The sequence below is a fragment of the Paroedura picta genome, chromosome 5 (genome assembly GCF_049243985.1).
Source record: "Paroedura picta isolate Pp20150507F chromosome 5, Ppicta_v3.0, whole genome shotgun sequence".
Classification (NCBI taxonomy): Eukaryota; Metazoa; Chordata; class Lepidosauria; order Squamata; family Gekkonidae; genus Paroedura; species Paroedura picta.
This window is the reverse complement of record NC_135373.1, coordinates 97,134,370-97,147,327: the sequence shown is the minus strand read 5'-3', so window position 1 is coordinate 97,147,327 and position 12,958 is coordinate 97,134,370. Positions and strand designations below refer to the sequence as shown.

At 41.7% G+C, this 12,958-nt stretch overlaps 1 protein-coding gene across 2 annotated transcripts in view; it reads left to right on the top strand.

The window, feature by feature from the left end:
* The first annotated feature begins 280 nt into the window (after positions 1–280).
* GRIN2B (glutamate ionotropic receptor NMDA type subunit 2B) overlaps positions 281–12,958 on the top strand; it is a 339,667-nt gene continuing 326,989 nt past the window's right edge. Inside the window, exon 1 of one of the 2 annotated variants that reach the window (XM_077339269.1) lies at positions 281–322. The gene's annotated coding sequence lies outside the window, so the exon portion shown is untranslated. Of the gene's footprint in view, positions 323–10,824; positions 10,966–12,958 lie in introns of those variants that run through there. The other variant, XM_077339266.1, reaches the window with a different exon arrangement.

The following is a 12,958-nucleotide window of genomic DNA, read 5'->3' as shown; positions in this document are numbered from 1 at the left end:
TTCATCTCAGCTACCTGTGGGTGGGGAAATACCAGTAAAGAAGCAGGGAGGGACCATTTATTCTCTTCAACTCTACTCCTTCTGTCTCCTTGGATGTCTGAGGGAAAATATTGTTATAGCTGTGGTGTTTTTATTTAGTTAATAAAATCTCACTTGCAAAGTTCAAAGATGTTTTGTTGGCCAGCTTGGCAATGGAATTGTGGAGGACCAGAGTTCTATGCCACAGGGGTTGCCAATGGCAACCAGGTAATTGTTTTTGAATAAAAAGAACTTGAGCCGAGTTGAAGGATGCCCACTGGAACTAAGGAAAGACACAAACTGCGTATGTACTTGGGAAGTTATTTATGTTTTTTCTTGGTTCACATTAAGGGGAATCACATTTTTTGTTCTGATTCATTATGTCTTTGGGAGAATAACTGTGGAAATCATCAGGCACTTGGAGACGGCAGGTCTTCTGAGAGAAACATGAGCACAGGGTGCCCTTGACCCTCAAGAGGTCTTTTGTATTTAGTTTGCCAATGTCCTTCAGAAATTTGTTGTAAGCTGTTTCTTCAGATGCCCAAATTGAAGAACTCTGCCAGAGTCAGGACTGTCCTGAGATGTTTTGCACTCAGAAGATTGTACTTGTATAATCCAAGTGATGTGCCACAAGCTCCTCTGTGGTACTGTAATGGGCACAGAGACTTCATTTTGGATCATGTGCTACTTCCTGGAGGCATATCAGCCTCCGAGCTTAACATAGAGACTAAAATAATCAAAGGCTTCTCAAAGTATTGCTATCTCAAGGGACTGTTTGGATGGTTTCTGCTGTCAGGCTAGCTGTAATCTACACAAATCTTTTTCTAGGGTTGCCCTAAGGTAAGTCTGGCTTGTTGAACTGATCAGTTGTTACCATAATTATATTGGTCCATCTGCATGGTGAACAGTTGTTCTTGGCAGTCTGTTTCCTGAATAATGTGAATTATGTTTACCTGGTCCCCACCCCGCCCAAGTAACCTACACAGCCTGATTAGGATTTTAAGTGTTTTTGTTTACAATATTTCAGTAGTAGCCAGTCAACATCAAGGTCCTCTTTTAAAGTTCAAAGAAACTTGTTTTTGCTGATGGCGGGTAGCCAGGAAATGGTTTTGGAATATAAGTAAGCAGCATTTTTGTCTTTAATACAAGCCTGGTTAGGTAAGGGCCTTTTTCTCAGATCCCTCTGGGTACAAGCAGCAGCCCTCAGTTGTATGTGCAGCAAACTAGATAATTGCTTTCTTGGTTCCCATCCAATAATAATTTGTTTCCTGGGAGCAACTTCAATGCTTAATCCTAAACTTAAATCCCTCTTTCCTTGCTGGAATTTTGATTTAGTTTTCAATGCTCTGGTGGAGGCTTTGCAGAATTTGACAGGCTTTTCTAATACAAAAAAATCATAAAGGTTATATTCCTTTATAAAATAGCAAATATTCTGAGTCCATGCAATTTCAATCCCAGTCTGACAGTTCTTCTGATACCATTCAGTCTGATTTCATTTTCCCAAGCAATTGGGGGTGGGGGTGTGAAGGGCAGTATGAAGAGGGCAGATATGTGTCTGAGTGGGATGTTGTCCAACCCAGAACAGTTAGTCATTGTTTCTACCAAATAAAACAACCAGAAAACACCCTTCCTAGAGAAGTCCATGAGGTCAGTGGGCTCAGAAAGGTGTAAATCTGTTTAGGACTGCATTGAAACTGTATGTGAATGTATTGAACATCAACTGCCATGAATGACCCAGGTACACAGTGCAAAGGGGAAGGATCCTAGTCCCTTAAAAATCAAGGGAGTAGTCCAAGTTTCACTAAGAGCCACAAAGCTCCATTAGCACAAGTGACTGTCATTTCATAATTGTCACACTTGGGAACACATTATTGATATAAGTCAATTTCTAACTTAGTGTCAAAATATAGAATCATAGAATCATGAGAGTTGGAAAGGGCCATACAGGCCATCTAGTCCAACCCCCTGCTCAATGCAGGATCAGCCCAAAGCATCCTAAAGCATCCAAGAAAAGTGTGTATCCAACCTTTGCTTGAAGGCTGCCAGTGAGGGGGAGCTCACCACCTCCTTAGGCAGCCTTAGGCACTGCTGAACTACTCGGACTGTGAATTCCCCCCCCTGATATCTAGCCTATATAGTTGTACTTGTAGTTTAAACCCATTACTGTGAGTCCTTTCCTCTGCAGCCAACGGAAACAGCATCCTGCCCTCCTCCAAGTGGCAACCTTTAAAATACTTAAAGAGGGCTATCATGTTCCCTCTCAACCTCCTTTTCGCCAAGCTGAACATTCCCAAGTCCCTCAGCCTATCTTCATAGGGCTTGGTCCTTTGGCCCCAGATCATCCTCGTCGCTCTCCTCTGTACCCTTTCAGCTTTATCTACGTCCTTCTTGAAGTGAGGCCTCCAGAACTGCACACAGTACTCCAGGTGTGGTCTGACCAGTGCCATATACAATGGGACTATGACATCTTGAGATTTTGATGTGATGCCCCTGTTGATACAGCCCAAAATGGCATTTGTTTAATAATATTTTCTGCATTTAGAGGTGGTGTTTCTTTCAAAAATAAATGTCCAGAATTTTAATAGCTGTTTTTAATAAACTGCTAGAATTTTGTATACCTAAAAAGCATTTTTTCCCCTGACAAGGGATGTAGTAATTTAGCCTGCTCCAGATTCTACCATCTAGAAAAGAAGTTGTAAAATTTGCTTTGAGTGGATTTCAAAAGCCATAATGATTAGTTAAGAACTATCCTTTTTAAAATCAATATTTGTGTTTATAAAATAGGCTATTTATCCTGTGAGTAGAAAAAAACACAAGAATGCTAGAGAAGCAGATTGAATGTTTGCCCATGGATGGCATCCATTCTGTGTGGAGCGAGGTTAGTCTTGTGCCACTTTTACCTACTGTTGAACCAGAATAATTATCATTTCCAGAAACATCTTACTATGAAACATGCTTTCTCCTTTTGCCGATTATTCAATTTTGAGCAAAAAAGAAGGTAAAATGTTCATCCTACAGCTTCAGTTCCCTGATCTATATGGCTCAGGCTAGCCTGATCTAATCAGATCTTTGAAGCTAAACAGGGTCAGTTCTGGTTTGAATTTGCATTGGAGACCACTAAGGAAGTCCAGGATTATTAAGCAGGGGCAGGCAATGGCAAACCACCTCTCAATGCCTCTTGCCTTGAAAATCCTTGCAACTGGATGGTATTTTCCACTTCCACAGCTTCATGCCACCAACCTCTAACTTCAGCAACCACCCCAATCTGTTGCCTCCTTAATGACTTGCCGCCATCTTGGTGGGGCCTGACATTCTGCCTGAATTAAACCTGATATCTAGACGTCAGAGATCAAGTCCCCTGTGGAAATAGCAGTTTCAAAGGGTGGATTTAATGTCACCACACCCTTGCAAAGACCCTTTCCCCAAATTCTTGTCTCCTGGGTCTGCACCCCCACAGGGATTTTGCACCCCAGAGATGGCAACTCCTTAATTTCTCTTCTTTCTAATAACTTTTAACATCTTTTGCAAATCCTACCAGCTGTGGCTTTACTGCCACTTAAAGTTGACACATAGCCAATCAGATCTGAACAATGCCCTTATTTCTAATAGCTTTGCTTGCTGCTAGAGATATTGTCATGTAGCCAAATCTGATTGGCTACATGACAACTTCACTGTTTCTAGGAAGTAGGAGTCTAATTTTTAACAAATGGCACTAAAGCAACAGATGACTGGGCTGCAAAAGCAGTGAAGAACCATGAAAAAAAGATCTCTGTGTATGTGAGAGTATGATTTCAGAAAGGACTTCAAGATCTTAAAATCCCTCCTTTTGTACCACAAGGTAAATCTGGGGGAAATTCAGCACTACCTTTCACTTCACTATTTTATGTTTTATTTTGAAATGCAATTAAATACAGAATGACAGTTTCTAGTATGGAGATATAGGGCCTTTTCGCACGGGGATCTTTGTTGCAAATTGTTTGCGGAATGAAAAATCGCCATTTAAAATAGTGGAATTCGTCGTTATGCATACCTGCCTTTGTAGTGGAATCAGTTGCATTTTTTAGCGTTTCCCACAGGCTTCCGGTCTCGGCAGAAATCGCTAGAAAGGAAGCGCTATTGCCAAGCTCGTCCCGCCCCTGGCCGTCAAGCAGCCAATGGGCAGCCGTTAGCATGCTCCCAAACAGCCCCTTTCCCTTTAAGAAAGGTTTAAAAAAAAAAAAAAACAGACCCATAGCAACGAATCTAGGTAGATTCGTTGCAACGGAGAGACCCATCCAGCTGCCTAATGTGAGCTGTCGTTTGATTGTATGATCGTTGGCACGCTGCCTCGAGTGATAAAAAATAAATCCCCCCCCCCTCTCACGGGCCCGATTTTCGGCTGAATTAATGTGTAAAAAATAAAGGGACTTTATTTCAGCAAACGGGCTTTTATGTGGTTTGTGCTTAGTGACTAAAGGTGAAGGACTGAAGCCAGGGAAGCCTCTAAACAGAAAGAGGCTCGCTGGTGTGTTTATCCCCGCTCGCTCGGAGAAAAAAAAATGGTGATCGCTTCGCCGGAAGTTTGGAGGACAGGCTCAGGGGGAGGGACTTTGAAGAACCCGCAACCATGGTAACGCACAGGTCTTTAGCGCTAGTGTTGCAGATTGGTTGCAGGAGTGTATCGCTATCCGGAGGGTGAATCCACTTTTCTGGATTCCCCTAAAAGCGCTACAACGAAGCGCTTTTTGCTGATTGGTTTCAGAAGTGTTGCAGATTGTCTGCGACGTCGTGCGTTAAGGCAAATTAGTAGCGTTTTCAATTAGCAACCATTGTGCTATTTTGAAGCCGTGCGAAATGGCCCATACTTTCTCCTGTATTTCAGCATTGGAAGGAGCCAGAGAATGACTTAAGCCTCAATTTAAGGTGCAGCTTTGTGTTTTATCTCCCTACTAGGAGCCAAGCCTGTTGCATTAAGGAAATCAATGAGCGCTAAATTTGAGGTGAGGTGGAAGACCTCTGTGATGGCTTCCCCCCTCCAAAGTAATGTCTATGCAAATAATGGCTTGAGGTATAATTTCTACAAATGCTGTTGTCCAAAGGTTTTTACTTCAAATTATTGCTTGATGTGTTTACATGAAAATCAAGACAATCATTTCTGTCAATATGACTTTTCTCAATTGATAATTCATATAAAACAAAGTTTTTCATACACTCCAAAAACAGCTTTCCAAAGTATGTGAAAAGTTTTATTCACAGCTTAGTCTACATTTATCTTTCAGGCTTCTGTAACTACCAATCTTAAATTCAAATGAGTAGCCATGTTGGTCTGAAGTAGCAAAATAAAATCAGAGTCCAGTAGCACCTTTAAGACCAACAAAGATTCATTCAATTGAATAAATCTTTGTTGGTCTTAAAGGTGCTACTGGACTCTGATTTTATTGTACCAAGCTTAAGGAGATGATAATTATGCTAGAAAAAGTTGAAGGCAGAGGGCAGCAGGAAAAGAGGGAAACTGAACATGAAATGGATTGAAGAGATAAAAGAAATCCACAGCCTTCAGTTTACAGACCTGAACAAGACTGTTAATGATAAAATGTTTTGGAGGTCATTAATTCATAGTATCACCATAAGTGATAAGAGACTTGATGGCAGATAACACACACACAAACATAAATGAGCAGGTCATTTTCTTTCCAGCCAGTTGGAAACTATACCAATATATTTTTCTGGGTCAGAAAAATGAAAAGCATGCCTACTGGATGGGTAACCGCTTCTAGGTAACACTGTGTGTGAACGAGACCTTGGGGTACTTGTGGATTGTAAGCTAAACATGAGCAGGCAGTGTGATGCAGCGGTAAAAAAGGCAAATGCCATTTTGGGCTGTATCAACAGGGGCATCACATCAAAATCACAAGATGTCATAGTCCCATTGTATACGGCACTGGTCAGACCACTCCTGGAGTACTGTGTGCAGTTCTGGAGGCCTCACTTCAAGAAGGATGTAGATAAAATTGAAAGGGTACAGAGGAGAGCCACGAAGATGATCTGGGGCCAAGGGACCAAGCCCTATGAAGATAGGTTGAGGGACTTGGGAATGTTCAGCTTGGCGAAAAGGAGGTTGAGAGGGAACATGATAGTCCTCTTTAAGTATTTTAAAGGTTGCCACTTGGAGGAGGGCAGGATGCTGTTTCTGTTGGCTGCAGAGGAGAGGACACGCAGTAATGGGTTTAAACTTCAAGTACAACGATATAGGCAAGATATCAGGAAAAAAATTTTTTCACAGTCAGAGTAGTTCAGCAGTGGAATAGGCTGCCTAAGGAGGTGGTGAGCTCCCCCTCACTGGCAGTCTTCAAGCAAAGGTTGGATACACACTTTTCTTGGATGCTTTAGGATGCTTAGGTCTGATCCTGCATTGAGCAGGGGGTTAGACTAGATGGCCTGTATGGCCCCTTCCAACTCTATGATTCTATGATTCTATATGTCCTATTTACTGCTAATGGATGAAAATTTTGTTTCCTGGGTCCTACCTAACTGGCAAAGATGCACTGGTTATGAATCCAAAATAGATAGAGGGTAATACTGGGATATTGAGGGTAATACTGGGGTTTTGATTTCTATCAATATCTAACAATATTTTAACTGGAAAAAGAAATGACAAAATATTTTGTGGAGCCTGGTGTGAAACTTTTCATGTGCAGGATACCTTTTTCTTCAAGAAATGCTTTTGTGTGTGTGTGAAATATACTGACCACCATTGTCACTCTGAAGTACTTTTGGAAATAGTTGGAATTTGTTTGTCACCATGGCAATGTACTTTGTTAATGTTTTGAGGGTTTGGCTCTTTTCTTTTATCATACAGGTTAGCGATCCCCAACCTGTGGGCGGCGGACCACATGTGGTCCTTCGACTAACTGGAGGTGGGCCCCGAAGGACGCCTTCTCCCCCCCCCAGCCCTTTACTTCATCCCCCCCCAGCCCTTTACAACACACATTGGGTGTCATTGTCTCCCATCACTCCCAGATGGGACTATCTCGTTGCAGAGAAACAAGCTCAGGGTTCCCTTTGACTTTTCATTGTCATGAGTTAAAATTTCCATGAAAATAAAATGTTCCTTATATTCATTGTTGTGGCGTGTCTGTATCTTATTTTGAAGGGATGTTTAAACATTACCACAGCGATCAGAGAGCATTAGGGCAGTGGTTGAGAGTAGAGGAGTAAACTACCCCCCCACACCGGGTCTCAGTAAAAGGTGTTGAGTGGTCCCCAGTGATAAAAAGGTTGGGGACCACTGATATAGGTCACACAGTACCTTGAAAAATCATCAACAAATATTAGAGCATATCTATTTCCTCTTATTGAGGCACACAAAAAGGTCCACAAATGTCACTGTGTACTACAGTGCTTCTCTCCTCGGTTCTTAGTGGAAAAGAGGGTCTGACACCCTTCACTATAACACAGTCTATGCACTTTTTGTGTTACCTTCATCACATATATTTACTTTGATTCCAGTAGCATGTTCTTTATTCTGTAGTTCAAGCATCCCCTTTGTATCTCTGTATCCAAATTGTCTGTGCCATCTTTCCAGACTGTTCTCTTCTTTACACATCTGGGCTGTGATTGTATATTGTCCTGAAAGTTCATATAATTCATTTTCAAATGCTTGTGCATAAAGTATAATGTCTTTAGTTATTGTGTATCTGCCCTTCTCAAAATGCACAGCAATACTTTTCTTATCTAAAGGTGACATACTCAGCATATTACAGTCCAACTCTGAAATATATGGTATGTTTACTAACCATATGTTCAGCAGTTGCTTTGGATAGCTTAAATTTTAAATGTCCTCTCCCAGATCCTTCTATTCTCATAACTTCACCATTTGCCACTTGCAGTGTACCATTTGTACTTCTGTTTTAGTTTTCAAAAATTATTTTGAGTACTGTGACTAGGGCATCCAAAATTATCAATTTTTCAGATTCCAAACTATTATTCCTTATTAGAAGCCCCCTCTAATTTTGTGGGACAAAAAATTGTTCTCTAAAATTCTTCTTTTTACTTTTAATTCGGTAGTATTTTAAAGCTTCTGATTTTTCTAGTTACAGGTTTGTTATAGTTATGATTAGCTCATTCATTTTTCTGTGATGGACAGTTTCTTGCAATGTGACCATATTTATCACAACTGAAAAGCGTGACAACTGATTTTTAATTTTTCCTCTCTCTTTGCTAATTTTAGTAATAGAGTAATTTGATCCTTTTGAATGCAAGATTTCATGCTGATTTGATTTCTTAGCTGTCTTGTCTTAAGTCTGGCAATAGTTTCGTCAAAAGTTATTCCTTCTTTTCCTTCTGATACTTAGACAAATGCATCAAATTTTTCACTCATTGTCTCCATTAGAAAGCCAATTATTTACTGTTCATTAATCCTAATCCTGTTAATGTCAGAAGATTTTTGATATATTTTCACATTCTTTTTCTTCGAATCTAATCTTCACTAATTGCCTTATCCACCTATTTTGTGTTTTTTAGCTATTCTGGTCAAATGTAAATTCTAACTTCAATAGCATTTCTTTTGTAGATGTACAGTCATTTACATAAATTAGTTGAGTATCATCTAAGCAGGCAAAAATTATTTTGGTAGCAACTGCATCTTGTATTTCCCACCTTTTAATTTCTTCTTCATCTTGGTCAGGCTTAGGCTTTTCAATAACTGCATAGCTTTGCTCTGCCTTTTTAGATACTATTTCTCTTTTTATTTATTATTATTTTATTATTTATTATATTTCTATACCGCCCTCCCCGTAGGCTCAGGGTGGTTTACATTAAACATATAAATAATACATGGAACAGTCTTCATTAATAATACATAATAATAATAATAACAGTGGTTGTAACAGAAAATAGTATAATGAACAGTATAACAATAATAATAATATAACAGTATAACAATGCAACCATGCAAATGGCACAACAGGTCCAGAGCACTCTGGTGGAGTTCTGGGAGGAAGGGGGGGAGAGCGGGGGCCCTTCGTTTGTTGTTGGTTGTGCCTGGTCTCAACCAAATGCCCGGCAGAAGAGCTTCTTTTTGCAGGCCCTGCGGAACTGTTTAAGCTCCGTCAGGGCCCTGATCTCTTCTGGAAGCTCATTCCACCAGGTGGGGGCCAGGACAGAGAATGCTCTGGCCCTGGTCGAGACCAGGCGGACTTCTTTAGGGCCAGGGACCATTAGCTGGTTGGTGGCGGAGGAGCGCAGAGCTCTTTTGGGGGCATAGGCAGGGAGGCGGTCCCTCAGGTACACTGGGCCCTGACCGTGAATGGCCTTGAAGGTAATTACCAGAACCTTTAGTCTGATCCGGAATTCAACTGGCAGCCACTGCAGTTGGTGGAGAATGGGCCGGATGTGGGACCTCCATGGTGTTGCTGTGAGGATCCTGGCCGCTGCATTTTGGACCAGCTGTAGTTTCCGGGTCAAGGCTAAGGGCAGGCCTGCGTAGAGTGAGTTACAGAAGTCCAGTCTAGAGGTGACCGTCACATGGATCACTGTGGCTAGGTGTTCCGGGGCCAGGTAGGGCGCTAGTAGTTTGGCTTGGCGGAGATGGTAGAATGCCAGCCACGCTACCTTTGTCATCTGGGCTTCCATTGTAAGGGAAGCATCCAGAATCACGCCTAGGTTCCTGGCAGAGTCAGCCGTAGAGAGCTGTACACCATCCAGGGCAGGCAGGCGTGCTTCCTTGCATGGTCCCTTCCTACCCAGCCACAGGACCTCCGTCTTTGAAGGATTGAGCTTCAGGCGACTCTGCTTCAGCCATCTCGTCACTGCTTCCAGGCAGCTGGCTAATGCTTCTGGGGGTAGTCAGGGCGACCATCCATCAGGAGGAAGAGCTGGGTGTCATCGGCATATTGATGACAACCCAGCCCAAACCTCCGTACCAGTTGTGCAAGAGGGCGCATAAAGATGTTGAATAGAATAGGAGAGAGGACCGCTCCTTGTGAGACTGATCCGGAATTCAACTGGCAGCCACTGCAGTTGGTGGAGAATGGGCTGGATGTGATCATAGTTACTTGCAGTTAGTATGGAAATTTGTTGCATTGTTCCCCTTTCTCTTTCTTCCATTAGGAACATTGCTGCTTACTTTATAATTCAATAGTTCAAGGAATTTTGTTTTTAATTTAAATTTTCTCACTATTTTATCTGGCTTCTCATCACCTGTGCTGGGCTGGGGCCATAACCTTTTGAGTTTAATGGTAAAAAATTATTGAGAGTAATACTGGGATTTTGATTTCTATCAATATCTTAACTGAAAAACACCCAACAAAATCTTTTGTGGAAGCTGGTCAATTGACACTAATCTCCCAGTTAGAGTTTGTTCAGCGGAGTGATAAAAATTGTATATTAATGCTGCCAGGTGAAAACAGCAATTCCTAAGTTATTTTTTTTTTAAATTAAGGCATATCATCTTCTGTAGTAATACTGAATATATTTACTTACATACTAGAGAACAGTCAAACACAATCTTTAACAGTAACTTTTTCTCTGAGGTTAAAATATGGTCTTCAAAGATACACTTTCCTTTTCTTTTGTGTATACAAAGTTAACAGTCTGGTTGTTTCATTTGATATTCACAACACAAAAGTAGTGATTACATTTTCATTTTCTGACAGATAAACCTGAACATGAACAGTCTAATCTCTCCTTCTCTCTCACATACAACCGTCAAAAGCTAACTGTCAAATAGAACACTGCCATCATGCATCACTTCAGTCTCATAGCAACACTACTGCTACATTTCTGTGGCCATAGGTCAAACATCATTGGAACACATACAAAGGGATTTTGGTCATGAGAAATCTAGAGAAATGGCACTTTACACAAATAGCCAAGGATGAGAACCAACATTGTTACAGCATGTCACCAACACTCAGAATGCTTCCATGTCTTCAGATTCATGACAGAAATAGTGTGTGGAGAACCAAGGTATGTGGAGGTATGTGGAGTGGCCCCTCCCTTAGCATGTGACTGTTAGGCAGGAAACAGCCATGGAGCTCCAAATGGAGGGGCCCTCAAGGGCAGCTTCTATGCTAGTGAAAAGTCTCCCAGTGGTTGGGCTGTGCATCTGTGTGGTACCCATGTGTGTATGCACAGTTACAAATATATGAACAACAGTTATGGGTAAAGAAACCCTGTTTATGCTTTGGTCCCCATTGTAAGGAAAGGTGGGTTATAAATAAATTAAAAAGTAATAACTATGGCTGAAGATGGCAGATAAAAGGTAGACTGGTGAATGGCTATGAAGGGGCGAATAAGGCAAGGAAAGGGAGTGATTTTGTCCGCGCATGCGTGGTAGACTGGTGTATAAAATAATCTGTCACAACATGGAAGCAGGCAATGGCAAACCATCTCTGAGTGTCTCTTGTCTTGAAAGCCCTATGGAGTTGTTGTAAGTCTGTTGTGATTTGACAGCACTTTCCACCAACAACTTGGATTAGGTTTGTAGCAGTAGTGTAACAGCTGATAATGGGATTAGTTGTCAGTTAACTGATATGGAAGGCCCTAAAGTAGGAGTCCTCAACTTGGTGCCCATGGGGGCCATGGTGTCCAACTTCTTTCCTGGTGTCTGCCAAGTATTTTTAGAAAGTGGGTAGGGCCAAGTGGGGCTTTTGCCACAAGCTTCCTGATTGGCTACTGGAGATATGACAACTATGCAGATTTTTAAAGACTTTGCTTTGGCAGCAGCTGCCATCATGGCCTAAGGATCTTCACTGTATGACCCAAAGTAAGCTCTAAAAGCCATTTTGTGACAACCATTTTTATGGTGGCACCCACCACATTGTGTCAGAATTCTAAAGGTAGCTGCAGGCTCAGAAATGGTTGGGGTCCCCTGTACTGTATGTGGTGTTCTTTCATCACACTGGAATTCACTGAACCTCTGCCCTGACCTGGATAGCTTGGGCCTAATCCAATCAGATTTCAGAAGCTAAGCAAAGCCAGCCCTGGGCAGTACTTGGATGGGAGAACTCCAAGGATTTGGATGGTAGTTCCCCTAAGGAACATTAGGGGTCATGATGCAGAACCAGGAAATGGCAAACCACCTATGAACATTCCTTGCCTGGCTGCTAGATAATCCTTGGATCTCCTGGGTAGACTGCACACAGCATCTGTGATGTTATGTGTGTTACATCAAGTCTCAGCTGACTTAGGGTGATCCCATATGGCTTTCAGAACAGCTGAGAAGCACAGGTGGTTTTCCATTGCCTTCTGCAAGATATTCCTTGGTGGTCTCTCTTCCAGGGAACCAATCTTGCTTAGCTTCCCAGGATCTGACAACATTGAGCTATCCTGTACCATTTTACACCCCATGATGTTTAAGTCTGAGCAAAAAATATATCTTGGTGAAATGAAGAGGGTGAATATTATTTATTGGAACAATATGTAATCTACAGATTTCCTCTGCTGAGCAAATTAAATCCTGGACTCTACCTATATCATCCTGTCTACAATGTCACCAATGCATATGTTTAATATTTTAAAATGATTGCCTACAAGATTGTTTTCCCACTGATTTTTCTCCCACCAGGCACTATAGTAACCCTGAGTCTTCTGTTTAAAACCTTCTACCCATGTGGCGTGTGTTTTGACAGGAAGGCTCCAATATAAAATCCATAAGGGATGTCTTTTGCATCACTGAACCAGTAGATATCCTTAGACCAGACAAAGAGCCATTTATCCAGAGGCAAGGAGTCATTAGACATAAAAGGAAGGCATTTACCAGCGTTTCCAGACCATGTTGCCTGGAAAATACTGCATATAGTGGAGACAGTTTTTCAGAGATGAGTGTTGCATGTGCATTTCCCATGAGGTGTCTTTCCCACTCTTTATTCCTTTCACATTTCCAAGCCCTGCCCACAGTTTACTTCATCTCCTCCTCCTCCTCAAACTTATCTCCTTTTCAGCAGGTTCTTCCTTCAGT